The 12,380-nt window shown below is 38.4% G+C and overlaps 1 protein-coding gene across 26 annotated transcripts in view; it reads left to right on the top strand.

The window, feature by feature from the left end:
* The window catches only part of Nrxn1 (neurexin 1), a 1,203,268-nt gene that overhangs the window by 192,488 nt on the left and 998,400 nt on the right, over window positions 1–12,380 (top strand). The window lies entirely within an intron of this gene.

Raw genomic sequence — 12,380 nt, 5'->3', positions numbered from 1 at the left:
GTTTCTCATAAGAAAAGGGTGAATGGAAGTTTTAACTAAAGATGCCATCTGAATAGAGACAAGAAAGTGCTTCTTTGCAACCACTTCATAGTCCATTACAAACATGAATTTGTTGATGACTTTAGTTGTATTTGTTCCACTAACATAACAAATACTATGTTGTGTAACAGACTATCATATAAGAGAAATAATTTGTCTTTGAGTAGATTTATTGCCAAATGAATTTAAGGATTTGAAACCAAGTCAGGAACCCAGGAATGTGTGTGCTGGAATCCAGACTGGATTCCATAATGAAGAACAATTGTTTCATGTAGAGGGTTCTGAAGCCCTTCTTAGAGGCAACTGTCAGGTCAGCGCTGTGTTTCACAGAGAATTATAAATCTCCAATGCTCTGTCCTTGGCTGAAAAGCACAGAAAAACACACATGATATTTTAGAACTAATTAATAATTTTTTAACAGTTGTAACCTGGGTAGTTTGAAAATTTGCTCAATCTTTCGCTGTTCATTAATCAGTTTATATATAATGCCAACAATATTCTAGAGTAAAGATATTGTTGAGGTTTTCTGCAACTGTTTTTTTTAATGAAACTCACAATAATTCATGGCATGACCTACTGCTCTCTAGTTTGATGTAACCAAGAACTGCTGTTCTTTTCTCAAATCACCCAAATACCAGTCACCTAAAATGAGCTCAACTTTAGTTAATCTGGATGCTCTGCTTTGTTAATCCATTTGCAGAAATCAGAAGTAGAGCATGTTTTCATCACCTATGAATGAACCAGCAGTTCCCTTAAAGTACCTGTGTTTTGGTTTATAGTAGAAATTCTACTCTCAAGTTTTGGCTATAAAGAAATTGATTATATTTAACAACCACTTCTATTGTACTATGAGGGCTACTCCTATTTTGAATGCTTTAAAAGGGGTAACTTATCTGGTATTGTAAGCATGTTAAGAGTTATATATCACCTGTCCTCTTTAGACAGATAAGGAGGCTGAGCGAGGGTGGATTAATTCACTAGAGATTATACTGGTTGTGAATGACAGGCTGGCATTGTAAGCTGATTGATCTGGTTTAGACTTTGTGATCTTAACTTTTAGACATCAAAGTAGGGGAAATGGGATGCTTTCAAGAAATATTACTAATAATAGTATTCCCTGTCTTGTTTCCTCTCCTTCCTTCCTTCCTTCCTTCCTTCCTTCCTTCCTTCCTTCCTTCCTTCCTTCCTTCCTTCCTTCCTTCCTTCCTTCCTTCCTTTCTTTCTTTCTTTCTTATTTTATTTTATTTTTCTTATTAGTTACATTTTGTTAACTCTGTTTCCCAGCTGTATCCCACTCCCTCATTCCCTCCCCAACCCCACACTCCCTTCCTGGTCTCCTCCCTGCCCCTTTCCAAGTCCACTGATAGGGGAGGACCTCCTCCCCTTTCATTTGACCCTGTTTTATCAAGTATCTTCAGGGCTGGCTGCAAAGTCCTCCTCTGTGGGCTAGCAGGACTGCTCCTCCCCTGGGGGGGGGGGGTCAAAGAGCCTGCCCTTGAGATCCTGTTAGAAATAGTCCTTGTTCCCCTTACTTTGGAAAACTACTTGGTTACTGAGCTACCATGGGCCACATCCAAGCAGAAGTTCTAGGTTATATCCATAGATGGTCCTTGGTTGAGTGTCAGTCTCAGAAAAGACCCTGTGCCCGGATATATTTGGTCCTTGTAGAGCTACTATCCTTTCCATATCATACTAACTCCCCTTCATCTTTTTTTTTTTTTTTCTTGAATGTTGCCATGGCAAGTCTCAGGGCAGGTAGCTGGGCTCTAGTCTTCTTTGTCCTACCTCACAGAGTAGCCAATAGTCCTACTGTTTGCTTTATATTACCACACTGTGTCTATGATGCATATTTTTCCTGTTCCTCTGTCTCCTGGAGGCTTGTTCACCCTCTTCAATTCTAGTCTCAAGCAGTAGATTCCTATTACTCCACTAGGCTCACAGACAGGTCTTTGCATGAAAGTGCTAATTTTATTTGCTTGACATAATTTGTTGTTTGTATGCATAAACTTTTCTTTGCATAGAGAGGGAGAAATTGGGGGGAGGGAGGATGAGTGTGGGACTGGAAGGAGAAGAGGGAGAGGTCTGGGATCAGGCTGTAAAGTGATTCTTATTTATTTTGTGACTTGAGATGTCCCTGTGGGTTGGGATATCTTAGGGGCCTTCCTCCCTCCACCCCGAGACGGAGAAGATAGAATGAAGGTAGTGAGGGAAGGACAGGGAAGACAGGAGGGAGGGGGTTGGGATCTTGTTGTAAAGTGATTAAATAAATAATTTGAAAAAAAAAGAAAGGAAAGGAAAAAGAAGAAACTGGGTACTTACGAACTTGGAGAATGTTGGCTGCATGCACTTCTTCAAAGTTATCTTTTTGCTACTTCTCACGGACTTAATGTCTCCTGACTGTAAGATGTTAATAGCCTGTGCATTGGTACTTTTCTTTCTTATACAAGGTTTGTTAATTCAATCACACTGTCCTTACTGGATAACTGGAATTTAATAAAATATTAAGCAGTTTTAAAGTGAATGTGAGACAGGGAGGAGAGAAGGGATGGGGCTAGGATGAGGCTGTAAAGTGATTAAATAAATTTTCAAAAAAATTATTTAAAAAGTTATTTTTTTGAGCTGGAGAGATGGCTCAGTGGTTATGCATATATACTGTATTTGCAGGGAATCTGGGTTTAGTTCCCAGCACCAGCAAAGTGCCTCACAACCTGATGTAATTATATTTCCAAGGAATTTGATCCTCTCTTCTGACTGCTTGTACAACAGATACACATGTGGTACAAGTATACACATGTAGACAACATGTTCATATACATACTATAAAAATTTAAAAAATCTTTCTTTAAATAGCTGTTTTAAGCCAGAAGTGGTGCATGCTTTTAATCCCAGCACTTGGGAGGCAGAGGCAGGTGGAGCTCTGTGAGTTCAAGACCAACATAGTCTAGAGAGTGAATGTCAGAATGGCCATGGCTACACAGAGAAACCCTGTCTCAAACAAACAAAACAAAAACAAAAAAGCTATTTCAAAATTCAAAGCAATGGGACTGGAGAGAAATTCAACACTTAAGACATTTCCTAGAAGACCCGGGTTTCGTTCCCAGCACCCTCCTGGATGCCCACAACCATATGTATCTCCAGTCCTAGGACATCCATCACCCTCTTCTGGTTTCTGCGGATAATGCATGTCATGTGGTACATAGACGTAGAATGCAGGGAAATTTATATGTATACAAAATAAAAATTTAGCAAAAAAAAAAACTTTTGAAAAAGTCAAAAATCTTAAACATCTTGTCTTAAAGTCTTAAGGTTTTTACAGACTCAGCTGCAGAGCATATATTTAGGATTTCTTTCTTAATTTAACAAAAGATGCAGTTTTAATCTTTCAATGTTACAATGCTTTTATAAAACTTTCAGTGTTAAAAATCATGTCAATGAACTGAAAGTACAAATGCACTCATCTTGTTTTTCCTAAAGTATGTGGCTGGACACTGTGGATCTCATTCTGTTTATGGCTTTCAACTATCTTTTAATTAGATAAGTACTAAATGATATCAGCATACATAGACAAAACTACTCTGTGAGTTGTCAGTAGCTTTATGTGTGTTTGCATATGTAACTAAACATCTGAAAAGGATCAGAGCTTCACTTTGGGATCCCTTAGATTTTGACTTAAATTATATTTTCCCCTTGAGATGGAATCCCTCTGAGTGGTATTTGATTACAACATTTCTCTTGTCACTTTCCTCCCTCCACAGCTCCCACATGCCTTTCCCAGCTCTCCTTTAGCTAAGCTTATTTTAACCAGAATATTTTTTCCAAACACTTTTTAAGAAATTTTTAAAAAGGAAATAATAGTAGGAATAATTCTACTAATTGTAAAATATGCCTGTTAATTTCTTATCATTTCATTATGTAAACTTCAAACTTTGAACCTTGAAAAACATAAATATAACAAATTGGTTTGTTTTTCTCAAAACAGTGTTTTAATGTGTTATTCATTTCTTTTTTGTTATTGGTTTTGAGAACATTTTTAAATATTTATTATTTATTACAATTTATTCATTTTGTATCCCAGCTGTGGCCCCTCCCTCATTTCTCCCGAAACCCATCCTCCCTCCCTCTTCTCCCTCTATGCCCTTTTAGTCCACTGATAGGGGTGATCTCCTCCCATTCTATCTGACTTTAGCCTATCAGGTCTCATCAGGACTGGCTGCCTTGTCTTCCTCTGTGGCTTGGCAAGTCTGTACCCTTGATCTGAGAGCCTGCCACTGAGTTCATGCCAGAGAAAGTCCCTGCTCTCCTTAGTAGGGTACCCACATGGAAAATGAGTCTATAGGCTAAATCTGAGCAGGGGTTTTAGGTCCTCTCCTTGCATGGTCTTTGGTTGGGGTATCAGTCTCTGCAGGGCCCCCAGAGCCCAGTTTATTTGGTCTGTTGGTCTCCTTTTGGAGCTCCTATTTCCTCCAAGTCTTTTTATCTCCCCCTTCTTTCATAAAATTCCATGCCCTCTACCCAAAGTTTGACTATGAGTCTCAGCCTCTGCTTCAACACCTCAAACAGTAGTCTTTCAGAGGCGCTCTGTGGTAGGCTCCTGTCCTGTTGTTCCCTGTTCTCTCCTGCTTCCAATGCCTATCGCATTTGCTCTTCTGAATGAGAATTAAGCATCTCATGGAGCATGGAGATCTTTCCATCTTCTGATATCTTCTTCAATTTCTTTCTTCAGAGTCTTGAAGTTTTTTTATACATGTCTTTCACTTGCTAGGTTAGAGTCACAGTAAGGTACTTTATGTTATTTGTAGCTATTGAAAATGGTGTTGTCTCCCTAATTTCTTTCTCAGCCTTTTTGTCTTCTGTATACAGGAAGGCTACTGACTTTTTTGAGTTAATTTTTTAGCCAGCCACTTTACTGAAGGCATTTATTAGCTGAAGGAGTTCTCTGGTAGACTTTTTGGGGTCACTGATGTATACTATCATACTATCTGCGTATTATTCATTTCTTGAAGACTCTTTATTATATTTATTTGCTTTTAACCAGAGTCTCTCTGTGTAGCCTGGCTGTCCTGGCCCTTGCTATATTCACCAGGCCAGACTAACACTCACTGAGATCTGCCTGCCTCTGCCTCCCAATGTTGGGATTGAATATGTGTGCCACCATATTCTATTATTCATTTTTGATTATTGAACTTTGAGAATTCATTCCTTACAACAAAGACCACCCAGGTGCACAATAACATTCATTTCAAAGGGAAGCACAATACAATGGGATTGAATCAAAACCACTTAGGGGGAACTGAGATCTAAACATAAAGGTAGTTTTATATTTTCAAGTATTACATTTTGTTTTAATTCTTTGCCCTATGTAATTAGCTTTACATTTTATTATGTTTTTTTTTCCAAAAATGATAGGCTTTCTGTATTTCTTGTTCCTTTCTTTTCTAAGGGTACTTTTAATTTTAAGATGGTGCTTCTAAAAGCGAAGAGCAGGGGACTCCCCAAGGCCCTTTCAATGGGTGACTATAAAAGGAGAGTGCCTGACTTGTTGACTCTCCCAACTATTGATCTGCATTTCTAATATAAAATAAGTAAAAGGAACCTGAGTATTGTCAGTGTTTCTGAAAAATCATAATTATTTTCCAATAAGTTCTGGTAATTTTTATTCTACAAATAGAACTTTAAAACAGCTTCTTACAAGGAATTGTAAACTTTTTGTGGCTCATGGAAAATGCAATTAAATTACCTTGTTAAAAAATAATTATAAAGGTACATTTAATTATTTTAATTATATCAGTTATAACTTAAGATAAATTCTGTGGAAGAATTTTACTTTAAAAACTGGTTTCTCATGAATTTTAGAAACATTTTCTTTGAATTTAAGAAAAATAATATCCCCTTTGAAATTAATTGCTGTCAAAATATTTCAGATAATTATTCTTTTTAACTTTTTGTTATTTTTATGACTCATGCACACATATAAATAGCTCTTATGTCTGTTTGAGTGTTCCAGTTGTAAAATGTAGCCAGTGTTTTTCAAAATACTCGGGAGACATTTGATTTAAAAAATTCAGATATTCTGTCTTATTTATATGTTACCTTAATGTTCTAACTATCTGATTGATAATTGTCATTAAATAATCAGATAAAGACATAGCTCTCCTCTGGACTAGAGGGGAGTCCTGTTTTAAAGTCATTCTCTCGTTGATTTGATTCCTAAGCTTGAGAATGCTTTTAAGAGATCTAGCTAAATAGATATGCACCCTGGAGAGCAGAATGGCTTTTTGTTTTCAATCCATTAAAGGTCCTTTAATTTCTTAACAGTTCTCCGTCTGTCCCCTCTCAGCCATTTCCCTTCAGTGAAGGAACATTTATACAATGACAGTGAGAAAATAAAAATACCCCATTGATTTCAGTGAACCATCGAAGCAGGTGGTTTAAATAGAGTCCTAAGAACTTCCAAGGAGTCTTAACCAAGGAGTTGTGGCTGCCGGCAACTTTACTCTGTTATTGGATGAGGGAGGGAAGAGAATTATTGGACAGAGGTATTTCAGTAACAGTGTGTTCTTAATCCTTTAGATGGTGTACATCAAGCCAGAAAATTCATGAGATGTCAAAATTAATAAATATATTAATCATTACACTCTTGAAATTAATACACTCTTGAAATGCAATGCTTACGGTGTTCTGTAAAATGGTGACCTAGTAAATTTCGGCATGGAAATGAAGCCTTGAAATAGCATTATCTTCCATTTGTCCCAAAGAACAGATGGGATAAGGCCTGGGACGTAGGGATGTAGCTCCGGTAGTAGTGTGCTTGCTTAGCATGAAAAAACCCAAAGCTAGAACCCGAGAATGACATAAACCAAGTCTAGTGGCATGGGCTTGTCATCCTAGCACTCTGGAGGTGGAGTCAGAAGGAGTGATCAGAAGGGCAAAGCCATCCTTGGATTCCTGGTAAATTGCTGGCCAGCCTTTGCTGCATGAGACTCTGTCAAAACATCAACAAAGCAAACAAACAAGCAAAATAATTAGACAAATAATTTTAGAGAGCATTGCAGGAATGGGTAGTGATCACCTTTATAAGATCAGTCATTAGAGACCATGTCAAGAAAGCAGCCACATTTAAAGGATAGCCCATTGTATTTGTTAATAGCCAGCGTTTGCAGCGAATCAGACTACCGACTATAACAGTAAGGTTTTATGGTAAGCAGAACCAATGAAATGAATATGTATTAGGAGGGAGGAATCACTAGATTGCTTTTCATGATATGCTATGGGTTTTCCAGCAGTGGCTGCTCACACCAGAAACACAAGGACACAGTAGTAAGTTGCTCAGGCTATAAGGTTTTGTGCCTCAGCAGTTCCAGTTGCCACCGAAGGCCTGATGGTTCTTAGAGCATGAGTAGTCTTAGGTCTGTGTTGGAAGCTTGTAGTTCTTGGATTGTGGCAGGAATGTCCAGGGAACCAGCAGGTGGGTGAGATTCCAGCCTATGTGAAGGGTAGCTGCCCAAAGCAAAACTCATTTCATCCACATCCTTTGGCTGCCACTAGATAGGTACTGCTCACTTTTATGGTGGATCATCCCACTTCCAATAATCTGATCAAGGAAATCCACTCCAGGAGAGCACAGAAACTTGTCTTTTTGCTGAATTGTCCCAATACATTTGACAATTCACTACCACAGTTCCTCACTTCTCTTTCTCCCACTATTTTTTTTTCTTTTTTGTTAAATGAATCAACTTAGCATGTACAAAATGATAAGAACATAAAGATTTGTTTTGTGCTGTCAATCACTATGAAAAGGTAGGAAGACTTCCACTGCATTAAAACTGGCTAAGAGCTGAATTACATTGTTAGTCTTATACTTTACGCAAAGCAGCCAGAAGTAGCTCTGTTTGACTGTGGTAGGCATAAACATAAGTAAATACGTGACCCACAGTATTCCATTCAGTTAGAGGTGGGTATCTGGCTTTGCTTTTTAACTTAAGCCTACTGTTAATGACAGCTATGGCTAGCACATGGATGTGAATTATAATTTATAATATGTTCATTTGTATCAGAGTGCAATGTCATTGGCTTCTGGGGGGGGGGACTCAAAAATCAATTACTTAGTTATCTTGAAAATCACTTATCAGATAATAGCATTAAGTTATACATGAGCAAAAATTGTCACTAGAAACTACACAAATCATAACGACTTATTTCAGGGTTATTTCATTTTGAGAGTGGGAGAAACCCAAGGTACATTTTGTTTCACACTAATTAGAGCTATAATGTAGACATAACTTATATGTAATTCAGCTCTTAGCCAGTTTTAATGCAGTGGAAGTCTTCCTACCTTTTCATAGTGATTGACAGCACAAAACAAATCTTTATGTTCTTATCATTTTGTACATGCTAAGTTGATTCGGTGGACCTATTCATATAGAAACATAATTAAAAATAAGTAGCTTGAGATGCACTAATTTTGTCAAGTAGTAGGAGGTGGCTAATGTAAGAAAACAGTATTTTTCCAAAGTGCCTTGAGAGGTCCAGCTAGAAATAAACAGAAAACACATGACTCTTCCCTATCTTTGCTAAATTAGCTACTCCCCTGCATTACATGTAAATGTTTAGATTGAGAAATATTCACAGCTTGCTTAATGATCTGCAGATGTGACATGGTCACAGGCCTGATAAAGTTTAAAGCAAGCAGGATGTAAAAAGTAGATATGAACCCACATGAGGTTTTTGTTAATCAGACACACATAAACAGCCGGGGTAAAAATAGAACACAGATGTCACGTGATATTGCCACCTCCTGATTGCCTAGCCAGTGAGTAAAGGAAGAAGGGATTTGCAATGGAGTTGTAGAAACTCGCACAGTGTGCATGCATTTCTGGGTGGATTGCCAGGCTTTGCAAAGCCATAAAATGCACTGCCTCACTCTCTCTGTTTTGACTTCTCAATGCTCGTATTATAAAGCAAGGGTCTATATTATAAAGCAGGAACACTGGGAGAGGAAAACTGAACGCATAGCCAGAAGTCAAATTGCTTTGGAGTCCACTTGTTTTCTGCCACAAGTTCTGCAAGAATTCACTTTTTTTTCTTTTCTTTTCTTTTTTATGTACTTATCTATACCGTTGGGTTTTCATGGTACCTATTGCTCAGGATTATTAAGGCAAAATAAGTAAACTAAATATAGTAAGTAAGCTACCAGTAAACACTTGGTAGCACTTGGGCATGGAATAGGCATCATGCAGAGTGGGCAGAGGCAAAGTCCTTTCAAATAGGTAAACACTCTGAAGGCCTGCAGTCCTGGATCACACTTTCACCATCCTTTTGCTTGCTTGTGTGACTATAGAAGGTTCCATAGCTGTAGGATGTAGGGTGTCTGTATAAGCTGAATGATAAATAAACTTTGCTCAGGTTTGTAATGGAGAAGAATATACTTGCTGCATCTTGAAGGTGTGGCTAGTGTGTGTTGGGGCAACATTTCTAGATGCTTCTAATGCTTGCTAAGGTCAGAAAATCACTGCTTTCGGCAGAGTGCACTCACCAAAAACACCTTGCCAGAATATCTTTCAGAATCTGCTGATTTTCTCTGTTAGCAAAGAAACCTTTTGGCGTGTCTGTCTTTCGGTGGTCTTTTCATTTTGTCAATCTATATAAGTCTCCTAGGGCATCATTATATGGTAGCAGTGAGCATTTTCATGTTTGACATGGAAGTTTTGTTAAATATTATGCCTATCTTTTTAAATTTTATTTTATTTTATTTTTATATTTATTTTATATCCCAAGGCCTCCTCCCTCCTCTCCTCCCAGTACTCCCTTTTTCCCTTCCTCCTTTTCCTTCCCCTTTCTCCCCATAAAAGGAGAGCCCCCTCACCCCATATCAACCTTCCTCAGCACATCATTTTATCAATACTGAGCATTTCTTCATCCTCTGAGGCTAAGCAACGCAGTCCTGCCAGGGAGAAGTTATCCAAAAGGAGGCAATAGAGTCCATGTTAGAAACAGCTCCCCTCTCCACTCACCAGGTAACCCATATAAAGACCAATCCACCTACATTGGGTACATGTGTGCAAGGAGCCTGCATGCTCCTTAGTTGATGTCTCAGTCTCTGCAAGTCCCCATGGGACTGAGTTGTCTCTGTTGGTCTTCTTGTGAGGTTCCTGTCCTCTCCAGGTCCTTCCACCTTTCTCCCAACACTTCCACAGGACCCTCGGAACTCCATGCTTGGCTGCAAGTCCCAGCATCTGTCCTGATCGGCTGCTGTCTTGAGCCTCCCAGTCAAGTTAGGCTCCTGTCTGCAAGCATAGCAGAGCATCATTATTTTTGTCAGGACCTAACTTGGGGTAGGTCTCAGGTTGGGCCAATTATTGGTTGGACTTTCCCTCATTATTCTTGAACTTCTTGTAGGCAGGGTAATTTTTGGATTACAACTTTTGTCAGTGAATGGTTGGTCCTCTCCTTCCACTTGTCCTGCCTGGCTAGGAGGTGGTCACTTCAGTCTTCAGGTGTTTCCCACCCCCATTAGGAGTCTCAGGTAGAGTAACACCCATGTCCTCCCAGGAGCCTACCCTGTTTCAGGCCTCCAGCTTGACAAAGAGATGTCTTACCTCAGTTTCCCTTCTTGTTCCCAGCCCTCTCACTGTCGCTGCCCCCATTCTCTCCATATGTGATTCCCACCCGGGTTTTCCTCCCTAATCCATCCCCTGACCAGTTCCCTCTCTTCATCCACTTCTGCTGTCTATTCTATTTCCCCTTTTGATTGACATTTTGGCACCCACCCTTGGGCCCTCCTTGTTACTTAGCTTCTTTGGATTTGGGAAATGTAGTATGGTTACCCTGTATTAGAGATCTAATATCTGAACATTATGCCTCTTTGCTTAAAATTATTTTAATTAATCAGAGCTTGGTTAGTACTAAACTTTTAATGAATGTCATTAGTAATTACTACTATTACTTTAATATTGAACTTATATATTTCATTGGGAAATAAAACTCTTGCATTTCCTATGTGTATATCAATTACCTATCAATAGGCTATTCTGCACTTCTACTGGAGAATGCAAAGGACATTCTACAAAATTCAAGGAGCTTGAATCAAACTGATTTCCTTACTTTTGACTGAATACAGATTTTTTTTAAAAATCATGCTAATTAGAAATATACCATATTTTGTCTACTATTGTGTAGTCAGCATGATACCGTGATATTAGTTGATCTTTAACATATACGTAAATGATGCATAAATATCTGAATAATTCCAAATTCATTATAAAAGTGCAAGGTTCATTTTGCCCTTTCTTCATCTGTGGTACCTTTCCCCCAATGAATCCTGTGGTCTTTTGAATGTAACTGGAACAAGCCAAGTGGGCACCTGTGAAGAGTGGAGACTCAGAAACACAAATCCTGCTGTTTACGCACCATGATGGTTTATTTGAGTGTGCACACCCAACTGCACAGAGCAGTTTCAGGCTGGACATTTCAGCCTAAGGTAGATCAGAATTTTTAGATGCTGGTGCTAATGAGACAAAAATCTTCTGTCTCAGGCTCACTAGGTCTAACAAGACTTTTATTTTATCTCAGCCCTATGCTTCAAACAAACTTTATAGATCAGTGGGATCCTATAGTTTTTCTAAGCCTAACTAGGGTTTCTATAATAAATCAGGTCATTATCCAGCCTGAGACGCCGTTGATCCAGTGTTGTTCCCTTCAGTCTCATGATAATGATGTCAGTGTCAGAGAAGGGAAACCAGTAGTTTGTGCTTTAGCCTCAAAAGCATCCTATTGAATTGCTTTCAGATATTTATTTTTATAAACATGTCAAACCTTTTTATTAAGCTCTGAAAGTACAATGAGGACTTGGAGCTTCATCTTTAGGGAGATATGAGCTAATGCACAGTGAAGCTACAGGATGCAAGAGAAAAAAAAAACAAACCTAAACTTGCCCTTCATTCTACTAAAAATCTGATCTCGGTGACTCCATAACAGTCAGCTCTAAAACCCGATAGATTTAAAGTGCATCAGACTCCCTCAGTTTTTCAGCATATGTAGAAGTGTCTTGGCAATCTTTAACTGATGCTACATGCAGGAAACATCCCAGACTGGAAACTCCAGTGATGGCATAATTATTTATCTTAGCCACAAAGAAAATTTTTAGTATTCCTTAAATTTAGCTCCTTTTTAAAAGAAACTATTGAAATTTCTATGTCATTACTCTATTTCATACCTTGTTGTAAATTTTCTTACCACATATTTTCAGTATTAAAGATTGTCTTTTTTCATAATAATATCATCTTTATCACTCTGTTCATCTTGGCTTCACTTGATTCCCTAATATCATGTAGCTGTGTGCTTGT

Source organism: Psammomys obesus, unplaced genomic scaffold (genome assembly GCF_907164565.1).
Source record: "Psammomys obesus unplaced genomic scaffold, mPsaObe1.curated_primary_1811, whole genome shotgun sequence".
Lineage (NCBI taxonomy): Eukaryota > Metazoa > Chordata > Mammalia > Rodentia > Muridae > Psammomys > Psammomys obesus.
Note: the sequence above shows the minus strand (reverse complement) of the source record. Positions and strands in the feature narration are given on the sequence as shown.